Source organism: Panthera uncia, chromosome D4 (assembly GCF_023721935.1).
Source record: "Panthera uncia isolate 11264 chromosome D4, Puncia_PCG_1.0, whole genome shotgun sequence".
Lineage (NCBI taxonomy): Eukaryota > Metazoa > Chordata > Mammalia > Carnivora > Felidae > Panthera > Panthera uncia.
The window spans coordinates 82,454,592-82,466,812 of NC_064807.1; the positions used below are offsets into that span (position 1 = coordinate 82,454,592).

Here is a 12,221-nt window from a genome sequence, read left to right on the forward strand (position 1 = left end):
TGTTTATACACACACATATATAAACACACATAAACGTGTATAAACACAAAGTGCACATGCGTGAGTGAACACAAATGATAAAACAAATGGGGCAAAATGTTTAATAACAGGTGAATATGACTAAAAGGCATACACAGATGTTCTTTATACTATTTTTGTTTTTGTGGCCTTTTTTGCAGGCTTGAAATTATTTCAAATAAAATGTTTTTTAAAATGTGAAGACAGGGGCACCTGGGTGGCTCAGTCAGTTAAGTGTCCGACTTTGGCTCAGGTCATAATCTCACAGTTCGTGAGTTTGAGCCTCGCTTTGGACTCTGTGCTGACAGCTCAGAGCCTGGAGCCTGCTTCAGATTTGTGTCTCCCTCTCTGCCTCTCCTCTGCTCAAACTCTGTCTCTCTCTCTCAAAAATAAATAAACATTTAAAAAATAACGAAAGAAAATAAATAAATAAAATGTGATGACAGCCCACAGACTACAAGAAGATATTTGTAAGTGTATAAGTCAGATTAAAATCTAAAATACATAAGGAATTCCTATAAATTAATAAGAAAAAGACAAAGAACATATTTGAAAAATAGACAAAAACAAGGACTTCACAGAAAGAATATAAATAGTCCATTATATGAGAAGATCCTTTTTTGTAATCAGGAAAATGTGATTTAAAACCTTCAATGAAATAACATTTTACATTTCCTGGATTGGGGCAAAAAATCCTAAATTTGACCATACCAAGTCTGGACATTGTTGACAAAAATATATAATAGCAGATACTCTTAAATATTCTTAGTAGGAATGTAAATTGGTATAGCCACCTTGAAAACCTTATGGCATTATCTTATAAATTTAAATATACATATACCATTCAATCAATACTTAATTTCACCTCTTAGTGAAATTGTTCTAGAAAACTTCTTGTGTATGTATATCAGGAAGCATATGTAAGAGCATTTGTTTTTTGGGTTGTTTTTTTTTTTACCCTTTCCTTTTTTTTTTTAATTTATTTTTTTAATTTGCATCCAAGTTAGTTAGCATATAGTGCAACAGTGATTTCAGGAGTAGATTCCTTAATGCCTCTTACCCATTTAGCCCATCTTCCCTCCCACAACCCCTCCAGTAACCCTCAGTTTGTTCTCCATATTTAAGAGTCTCTTATGTTTTTGTCCCCCTCCATGTTTTTATATTATTTTTGCTTCCCTTCTCTTATGTTCATCTGCTTTGTATCTTAAAGCCCTCATATGAATGAAGTCATATGATACTTGTCTTTCTCTGACTAATTTCACTTAGCATAATACCCTCTAGTTCCATCCTCGTAGTTGCGAATATGTAAGAGCATTTGTAATAACATTGTTTGAAATGGCAAAAAACTTGAAATAAGACAAGTGTCCATTGAGTGGGGAAATGGATAAATCTATTGTGGTATAATCCCACAACAGATTACTATATAGCAGTGAAAAAGAATAATGTACAATGACATATATCCAATGTGAGTGCATCTTAGAAACATAATAGTGAGTGAAAAAGGCACATTGCAGAGTATATATATATAAAGTTCAAAACCAAGCAAACAGCATATTGTTTAGAGTACATACATATATGATTAAATATACAGAAAGTAAAGGGAATGATAAAAAAAAAAAAAAAACCTCAGTTAAGTGGAATAGGATTAGAAAAGAATATTCAGAGTTTTAGTGGTATTGTTGTATGTTTATTTAAGTTGAGTGGAAGATTTACAGGAATTAATTTTTATGCTTTAAAATTTTTTTAATGTTTTTGTTGAAGTATTATTAGCATACAAAAAAAATCTATGCACATTTAATGTGTACATCTTGGAATCTAAAAAATAAAACAAATGAAAAAGTAAAAAAAAAAAAACAATTTCTTTTTTGTTTTAATTTAATTTTTTATTTTTTAAAATTTACATCCAAATTAGTTAGCATATAGTGCAACAATGATTTCAGGAGTAGATTCCTTAATGCCCCTTACCCATTTCACCCATCCCCCCTCCCACAACCCCTTCAGTAACCCTCAGTTTGTTCTCCATATTTATGAGTCTCTTCTGTTTTGTCCCCCTCCCTGTTTTTATATTATTTTTGTTTCCCTTCCCTTATGTTCAACTGTTTTGTCTCTTAAAGTCCTCATATGAGTGAAATCATATGATTTTTGTCTTTCTCTGACTAATTTCACTTAGCATAATACCCTCCAGTTCCATCCATATAGTTGCAAATGGCAAGATTTCATTCTTTTTGATTGCCAAGTAATACTCCATTGTATATATAAACCACATCTTCTTTATCCATTCATCCATTGATGGACATTGGGCTCTTTCCATCCTTTGGCTATTGTCGATAGTGCTGCTATAAACATGGGGGTGCATGTGTCCCTTAGAAACAGCACACCTGTATCCCGTGGATAAATGCCTAGTAGTGCAATTGCTGGGTCATAGGGTAGTTCTATTTTTAGTTTTTTGAGGAACCTCCATACTGTTTTCCAGAGTGGCTGCACCAGCTTGCATTCCCACCAACAATGTAAAAGAGATCCTCTTTCTCCGCACCCTCGCCAACATCTGTTGTTGCCTGACTTGTTAATGTTAGCCATTCTGACAGGTGTAAGGTGGTATTTCATTGTGGTTTTGATTTCTATTTCCCTGATGACAAGTGATGTTGAGCATTTTTTCATGTGTCAGTTGGCCATCTGGATGTCTTCTTTGGAGAAGTGTCTATTCATGTCTTTTGCCCATTTTTTCACTGAATTATTTGTTTTTTGGGTGTTGAGTTTGATAAGTTCTTTATAGATTTTGGATACTAACCCTTTATCTGATATGTCGTTTGCAAATATCTTCTCCCATTCTGTCGGTTGCCTTTTAGTTTTGCTGATTGTTTCGTTGGCTGTGCAGAAGCTTTTTATTTTGATGAGGTCCCAGGAGTTCATTTTTGCTTTTGTTTCCCTTGCCTCTGGAGACATGGTGAGCAAGAAGTTGCTGCAGCCAAGATCAAAGAGGTTTTTGCCTGCTTTCTCCTCAAGGATTTTGATGGCTTCCTGTCTTACATTGAGGTCTTTCATCCATTTTGAGTTTATTTTTGTGTATGGTGTAAGAAAGTGGTCCAGGTTTATTCTTCTGCATGTCGCTGTCCAGTTTTCCCAGCACCACTTGCTGAAGAGACTGTCTTTATTCCATCGGATCTTCTTTCCTGCTTTGTCAAAGATTAGTTGCCCATACGTTTGTGGGTCCATTTCTGGGTTCTCTATTCTGTTCCATTGATCTGAGTGTGTGTTCTTGTGGCAGTACCATACTGTCTTGATGATTACAGCTTTGTAGTATAGCTTGAAGTCTGGGATTGTAATGCCTCCTGCTTTGATTTTCTTTTTCAAGATCACTTTGGCTATTTGGGGTCATTTCTGGTTCCATACAAATTTTAGGATTATTTGTTCTAACTCTGTGAAGAATGCTGGTGTTATTTTGATAGGGATTGCATTGAATATGTGGATTGCTTTGGGTAGCATTGACATTTTAACAATATTTGTTCTTCCTATCCAGGAGCAGGGAATCTTTTTCCATTCTTTTGTGTCTTCAGTTTCTTTCATAAGCTTTCTATAGTTTTCAGCATATAGATTTTTCACCTCTTTGGTTAGATTTATTCCTAGGTATTTTATGGTTTTTTGTGCCGGAAACAACTTCTAAGCACAGAGAACAAACTGGTGGTTGCCAGAAAAGAGGAAGATGGGGGATGGGAAAAATAGGTGAAAAGGATTAAAAGGTGTACATACCTCCAGTAATAAAATAAGAAGTCACAGAGGTGAAAAGTTCAGCAAAAAGAAGAGAGTGAATAATTTTGTAATAATGTAGGGTGGTGAGTGTTGAGTAATGTATAGAATTGTTGAATCATTGTGTTGTATACCTGAAACTAATATAATGTTTTATGCCAACTATACTTCAAAGATAAAAATTTTAAATGATTATAATTTTTATGCTTTATAAACATATATATATAGATAGATAGATACATACATATAATATATATACATATATAGATATGTACATATATATACATATATAGATATGTATGTACATGTCTATATACATATGTATATATGTATATATGTATATGTATACATATATAGATATGTCTATGTATACATATATAGATATGTACATATATATACATATATAGATATGTATATATATTGTATGTATGTATCTATCTATATATATATACACACATATATAGATATGTATATATATTATATGTATGTATCTATCTATATATGTATATATAGATAGATAGATAGATGAAGGAAGTTTTATGTGAATTATTTTATCCAAATAACAGAATATTTAAAAGTATTTCCATTCATTTGCTAACAAAGAAATCAATTGGAATACCTATTATGTACCAGATACTATACTGGGAATGGAAGAGATGTCTGTGAACTTAACAGGCAAAACCGCCTGCCCTACCTGACAGAAGTACGTACATATGTTCACCAAAGATATGTAAAAGAATATTCTTAGCAACAGTATTCCCATTAGCCAAACTAGAAACAATGGAAATGTCCATCAGTAGGAAAATGGGTAAATAAATGTGGCATACTTTTGTATATTTAGAATATTTTATAGCAGTGAGAATGTATGAACTTGACTATGTATACCTATATAATGCTAAGTGAAAGAAGTCAGGCACTTGGTATATGATTCCATTTATTAAAACGTTCAAAAACAGGCACGTGACTGGCTGATTTGGTATAGCATGTAACTCTTGATCTCAGGGTCATAAGTTCAAGCCCCACGTTGGGCATGGAGGCTACTTTTAAAAAAAGTTCAAAAACAAACTTGATCTTAGTGTTAATTCAGGATAGGGGCATCTGGGTGGCTCAGTTGGTTGAGCGTCCGACTCTTGATTTCAGCTCGGGTCATGATCCCAGGGTCATGGGATCGAGCCCCATGTCAGGCTTTGTACTGAGCATGTAGCCTGCTTGGGACTCTCTCCTACTGCCCCTCTCCCTGGCTCGTACTCACTCTCTCTCTCTCTCTCTCTCTCTCTCTCTTTCTAAAAAATAAAAAATAAAGTCAGGATAAAAGTGGTTACCCTTAGGAGAACAGTGATTGGGAAGGGAGATGTTTCTGTATCTAAACAATGTTTTCATGGGTGTCTTCACTTTTTGAAAATGCATCAAGCTCTCTACTTATGATGTATATATACACCTTGTGTTGGTTTATATATATTTCACTTGACTAAAAAGTTTACTTTCACATCAACAGCAAACCTGCCTTCATTGAGCTTACATTTTCCTGGGAGAATACAAACAGATAACATAAGTAAATGAGATGATAAATTAGAATACAGTGATAGGTGGTATGGATAAGACAAATAAAGGAGGGAAAGAGAACAGGGAGTGAAGTGTGCAATTTTTAATAAGGTGGTAAAGAAAACCCCTCCTGAGAGAGTATCTTTTGGTAAAGATTGAAGGAGAGAATGAACAACCCATGTGGCTAATAGGCAAAGAACATTCCAGGCAGAGGGAACAGTAGGTGCAAAGGGCCTGAGGGGAAAATTGCCTGAACAAGTGGGAGGAGGCGTCAGAGACAAGTCAGAGAGATTGTGAGATCCAAATGGTGTGGGGGCCTTAGACACCATGGTAACGGAGGACTTTTCCTCTGAATGAAGTGGAAAGCTGGGGAGTGACATGATCTGACTTAAGTTTTAACAGGATCACCATGGCAGCTGTATTGATAATAGAGTGAAGGAGGCAAGGACAGCAGTCACCAGTTAGGGTGTCATCGCAATAATCCAGGGAGAAGATGACGGTGGCTTGGAACAGGATGCTTGTAGTAAAGGTGATGAAAAGTGGCTGGATCCCAGATAATTGTGAAGGTACAGCCAAGAGGGTTTACTGATAGATGAAATGTAGGATGTCAGAGAAAGAGTCAAGGAGGTCTCAAACATTTTTGGCTTGAGCAGCAGAAAGGTGCAGTTTTCCTTTAAGTGTGATGGGGAAGGATTTAGGAGGAACAGATTTTTTGGTGGAAGGGCAGATCAGGAGTTTGGTTTTGGACATATAAAGTTAATATATCTTACAGCTTTTTAAGTTCATTCTATACTATAATGTATAAATAGGCACTGGTAAGTGAAAAATTTAGTTTATGTTAGTCTAACATTAATTTCTGGTGATATATTGTAAATATAAATATCCTTAATGTAGAATTGCAGGTTGAGCTCAGAATTTGAAATTCTGATGTCTTTTTTTAAAAATTGTATTTATTTATTCTGAGGGAAACAGGGAGAACAGGAGAGGAGCAGAGAGAGAATGAATCCCAAGAAGACCCTGCTCTGTCAGCATTGAGCCCGATGTGCGGCTCAAACCCACGAACCATGAGATCATGACCTGAGCCAAAACCAAGAGTCTGATGCTTAACCGACTGAGCCACCCAGGCACCCCTCTACCCCTCTCTGATTTCTTAAGGCTTGGTTTGGTTAAGTAAGCTGGAGATCCCCCCCCCCCCTTTTTTTACATAACACCCTGAAAATTCACAAAAGAAGGAATGATTTCAAATGTCATAAGCATTGAGAATCATACTTAAATTGTCACATATACTTAATTAGTGAAGCAGATATTAATATGCTTTTACTTTTTGAAATAGTGCTAACTTGCATTGATTATTCAAATTAGCAAGTCACAAAAAACTCCATTGTTCTCCTGATTCCAATTTTGAGTTTAAATAACTCTGGCCCTACTTTCTCTGCTAGGTGTTTTTAGAATGAAAAATGTTCACTTCTTCTTCATTGCTACTGTAATTGAAATGTACTGTAAAGAAAGGATTGATTTTTTTTTTTTTTTAACAGATGAGTACCTGAAATAGTAGAGAGGTTAATTGGCAACATTAAGATTCATTCATTCATTCATTCAACTCACGTATTTTAGAGCTTTTAAAGTGGTGCACAGGACCCACTTTTACAACAGTCTAGTGTGGAAAAAATTATTATCTAACCCTTACAGATGAGGAGACTGATGTTCAGAGAGGTTAAGTGATTTGACAAAGAGTCACAAGACTTTATGAGTGGGAGAGCTGGAGGTTCTTACTCAGAGGTTTTTAATAAAAAACAAGAAACTGGATTTTTACCTTTTTTTCCTGCAAGAGGCAGTGTGATTCCTCTATCTCTGAGGCCCCAGCTGCAGAATCCTGGTTTGTGAGGCACAGGCCTTGGCTTTTATCACTCGGGCTGCGTCATTTCCCCCTAAGCTACTTTAGACACTCCAGGCTAGTTAGTAGCCTGAGGTCTCCTTACTCATTAAACGACTTATTCCAAAGCAGTGAATATTCAGTAAGCTAATTAAAATTTGTAAGTAAGATTTCCTTATTAAAAAAAATCTATTAAAATAAGAAGAAGCCCGCTAAAATAATAATTAGAGCAGGGGAAAAAAAAGATGACTATCAGATTACAGTATCTTTTTCAGCTATCTATAAAGGCCTGTTCGGTTGCTTTGGCAAGTAGACAGAAGGCAGGACTGGATTGGCGAACTAGAGACAAGGTGAAGGAAAGAGGCAGCTATTTTGTTAAAGTGGTTCTTTCACTCTGTCTTAAAAGAAGGCTACAGACCCTCTGTTCTATAAAAGGTTCTGCTTGTGTGTCCTAGTGGAGATAGACGTCATTAGACAGTGTGCAAAGAACAAAGGAGCAGGTTGTAAAGAGATGGGAGCTTTGAGGATGCTGTAACACTGAGTACAGATAAAGCATATATCTGCAAGATTTAAAGAAAACAGAAGCCTCTGATTTGTTGTTGTTTTCTTCTCTGCTAACAATCAGTACCGTGATTAGCGTGGTACCTAAAGTTTGCTCCAGCGATGGCAGGTATTATATTTATTTTGAACTGACTTTTTTTGAGGAAATCTCTTCCTACGAGTTTGATATAATGCCCAAACTAAGAACAGAGACTATTTCCAGCTTAGATGTAGTGGTTTTCGAGTTTTCCTATACCTAGAAGAAGCCATATTTCAGAATCCAGTTTTCATCCCCTTCACCTTCTTTTGCCTATTTCTTCCCTTTGAGTATTCCTGGCAGTCTCTCCTCATGCCTGTCCCTCATCATTGCATCTCACCTTTCCATTGCCTTGCTTCTCTGAGGCTTGTCAGACCAGTAGGCCAATATATCAGTCAGGGTCCCAGCAGAAAACAGATGGCACACTCAAATTAGAGTAATTCGAGGAGAGTTGAAAAGCGACTATTCACAGAAGTGTGGGCAGAGTGTAGGGAAACCACAAAAGGTAATGCTAGTAATGGTTGGTTCTGTTACTACCCTCGCCCTGGAGAGATAAAAGAAGGATTATAAGAACCCACCAGAGACATAGAAGCTGTATTTGCAAAGATAGTAACTAAAACCTTAAGTAAAGCCGTTTTTACATGGAGGGAGTCAGGGCAGCAATTGCTCTGACGTTACTTTCCTCCCCTTTTCGCATCTCCCACCAGTGACTTGCTTTGACCAGAAACCTGAGGGTATGTAGGTCAGCCTCTTGGGGCCCAGAACAGTGCAGAGAGTACAGAGGGAGGAGTGAACAGAAGATCCACAGTGTAGCCCAAAGAACAAAGGCACCAGCTCAGAACAGGCTCCAGGTTCAAGCCTGCTGGCTTCTCACTTATGCTGACTCTGTGATATTCCCACCCGGGATATCTGGCACTCTCCAGAGATGCCCTTGGGCTTCCTTTGTCCTTGTGTTTTGGCTTCTCTTCTCCTTTCCTGACTCCTCTCAGCCATGTAGGAAGCATATTACTTTTCTAAAATGAATACGGATTTTGAGAGTAGAAACTACAAACAATGTAAAGAAGTTAATTTGATCCAGCTAAAAGGATTTGTCTGGATTTTCTAGCTATTTTCCAAATGCACTCAACAGGTCCTGAGTGCCTATTATAGGCATTGTGCTTGGCACTGTGGCAAACAAAGGTGAATTAGAGGTCTTCTCCCTCAGAAATGTCAGATTTCTTGGGGGAGACAGACAAACATGTTAATGCCAGGATACAAAAGTTACCTGGGGGAGTGCACAGGGGCATATGGGTGCCATTTTGGAATATGGTAGAAGGATGAGTTTACTTTCTACTAAGAAGATTAGGAAGGTTCCCCAACTTATTAGTTCTGTGACCTTTGGGCAAGTCATTCAACCTCACTGTGCCTCATTTCCTCATCGGTATATTTTGGATTAAAACAGCATGTACTTCATCAGGTTATAGGAGTTTCAGTGAGATAATATAGGTAAAGCACCTATCAGAGTGCCTATCATAGAGTAAGGAGAAGATATAATAATAATTATTATTATGCCGTTTGTGCTATCTGGAATGGCCTAATAACCCTGTCTTCCCTACAAAAATGCATAAACATCTTATTAATTACCAGTCTTATTAATTTGAAAGCTCACTTCAAATGTCAGTTCTTTAAGAAAGCTTTCCATGTATCCACAGTTCATATCCTCCATTGTATATTCTCATAGCTTCTTACACTTTTCCTTGATGGCACTTATCACAATTATAATTACATAATGAATTATTTTGTTTTGTCTTCAAAATAAACTCTACACCCAATGTGGGGCTCAAACTCATGACCTTGAGTTCAAGAGTCACATGCTTCACTGACTGAGCCAGCCAGTCACAAATTTTGTGATCCCCAGATCACAAATTGTTCCAGTTTTAGTATATGTGATGCCAAACTGAGCAGTAAGTAATGAATTGTTTAATGCTTTTCCCCTGATGGTGAATTTCATGTTGACTGGACTGAAGTCTCATTCAACACTCTATTCTAGTACATGTTGCCATGTCTTCTTGTATGTCTGTTTTTCTCTAATTGTGTGCCCAGTGGTGTATTTGCTTTGTTTATAGAAACAGCTTGAAGCCTAGAATGATGGTATCTTTCTCTACAAAAAAATTATATTTGCTTTGTCCAGGCACCTGCAAGTACTGGTAGGAAACCCTACTAGAATGAGAGTGACTATATAGGAGATTGTTGGTATACTCCAGGAAAGAGGTGGTAAGGATTCAAATAAGGCCACTGAAAGTAGAAAACAGGGAGGGATTTGTAAAGCATTTTGGAGGTAGAACTTCTGTTTTGGAGATTATGTAAACAGTTGGATATGAATGTGAGGAGGAAAGAGTATTAGAAGATAGCTGAGGTTTTTAGCCTAATTAATTGAAGATGTGATATTATTATCTGATACAGGAAACACATGAGGAAATGCTTGTTTGATGGAGGGGAGATTAAAGGTTTGTGCCAGGTTTGCATTGCCATCAGTATCTCAGTTGGGAAATGTTCAGTTTAGAAGTATAATCTATGAGAAAGGTCAAGGTTAAAGATGTAGCTTGGGAGTCATCCACTGAAGTTCATAGTTGAGGCCCTGGGAATGGATGATGTTGTCCAGGGAACTTGTAGATAAAAAGAAAATAAGGCCAGGGGAAATGACTTTTCCTTGGGTCATTTGTCAGTTCTGAGAGAGTAAGAGGCTGAGGGGTTAAGCAGTACTTTTGACAACTTTGTAGGGAACTGGTATCCAGGTGGCTAGGACCTATCAGGGGAGGCTACCTTATTTCCCTTGATTGCTAGGGCTGCACTCTAGCAAGGGTGCATTGGGAAGTACATAGACACTCACAGAGACTGTAATTCTTCAAAATACCTTGGTCCTTGAGATTGGATTGCTAGTACTTGTGGGTGCCTGGATAAAGCAAATATAATTTTTTTGTAGAGAAAGATACCATCATTCTAGGCTTCAACCTGTTTCTGTAAACAAAGCAAATACACCATTGGGCACACAATCAGAAAAACAGACATACAAGAAGACATGGCATCATGTACTATAACCAACAGACAACAGAAACAGACCCATAGAAATGTAGAAAAGAATCCAGTATGGGCTGTGAAATAACTATGCCTAATATATGTAAGGAAATAAAAAGCAAATAGAGAATGTTGTCAGAGAACTGGAAACCATAAAAAAGTTCAAATGGAAATTTTAGATCCAAAAATACAGTAACCAAAATTAAGAATTCAGTATATGGATTTAAACACAGATTAGACATAGTTGAAGAGAGAATTAGTGAATGGGAAGATGTGTCATGAGAAAATAACCATACTAAAGACTGGAGAGACCATAGGATAGAAAATCAGAGGGGGAGAAAGTAAGATACAGTAAGAAGTCTAACATAAACGTAATTGGTGCCCCAGAAGCAAATATAAGAGTGGGTCAGAAGCAATATTTAAAAAGTAAAGGCTGATAACTTTCCAACACTGATGGAAGATTCCAAACCCTAGATTCTGAAAAACTATAGTCCCCAAACAGAATGAATTAATAGGAATCCACACTTAACACAATCAAAACAAAAGCAGCCAGAGGGAAGAATAAGATTGCCTTCACAGAAGGAGCAATTGGACTAACAACTAATTTTTTAACTAAAAGAATAGAGCTGTAATACAGTGGAATGATACCTTTAGATAAACTAAATTAAATGTCAGTCTAGAATTCTGTATCTGCCAAAAGTGTCCTTTCATCATGGAGTTGAAATAAAGACGTTTTCAGTAAAAAAAAATTTTTTTTGAGAGAATCTGTACCATTTTCTCACAAAAGGAAGTACAAAAAATACTCTTCATGAAGAAGTAAAAAAGATACCAGATAGTGGGTGGGAGATGCAGGAAGTAGCAGAAAAGCAAAGGGTAAAAATGTGTGTGTATCTAAATGAATATTGATTGTTTAAAATAATTATAATAATGTCCTTTTAGCTTATAATATGCATGGAATTAAAATATACAACAGTAATGCCTCATAATTTAATGAGAGGAGGATAAGTGTTCTAATACTCTTGCGTAAAAGGTAATAAAGGTACCACTTACTGTAAAAGTATCAGTTAGACTTTGATAGTCATGAATGTGTAATCTCTAGGATACTCACTTAAAGAATACTTAAAGAATATATAATTTCCAAACTTATAAAGAAGGAAACATGGAATAATTTTTTAAAACAAGTAATCTAGGGGTGCCTGGGTGGCTCAGTTGGTTAAGTGTCCAACTCTTGACTTCATCTCAGGTCATGATCTCATGTTGTGAGATTGAGCATCAGGCTCCATGCTCCAGAGAGAGCCTGATTAAGAGTCTCCCCCTCCCCCTCTGCCTCTCTCTCTCTCTCTCTCTCTCTCTCTCTCTCTAAGAAAGAAAGAAAGGGAAGAAGAAAGAAAAGAAGCAATCTAAAAGAAGCAA

The 12,221-nt window shown here is 36.6% G+C and overlaps 1 protein-coding gene and 1 long non-coding RNA gene across 3 annotated transcripts in view; one reads left to right on the top strand and one right to left on the bottom strand.

Moving 5' to 3' along the window:
- LOC125927585 (uncharacterized) overlaps positions 1–2,791 on the bottom strand; it is a 77,587-nt gene extending 74,796 nt beyond the window's left edge. Inside the window, exon 1 of the long non-coding RNA XR_007459378.1 lies at positions 2,397–2,791. This is a non-coding gene — a long non-coding RNA (uncharacterized LOC125927585). The remainder of the gene's footprint in view (positions 1–2,396) is intronic.
- PBX3 (PBX homeobox 3) overlaps positions 1–12,221 on the top strand; it is a 220,034-nt gene that overhangs the window by 187,559 nt on the left and 20,254 nt on the right. The window lies entirely within an intron of this gene.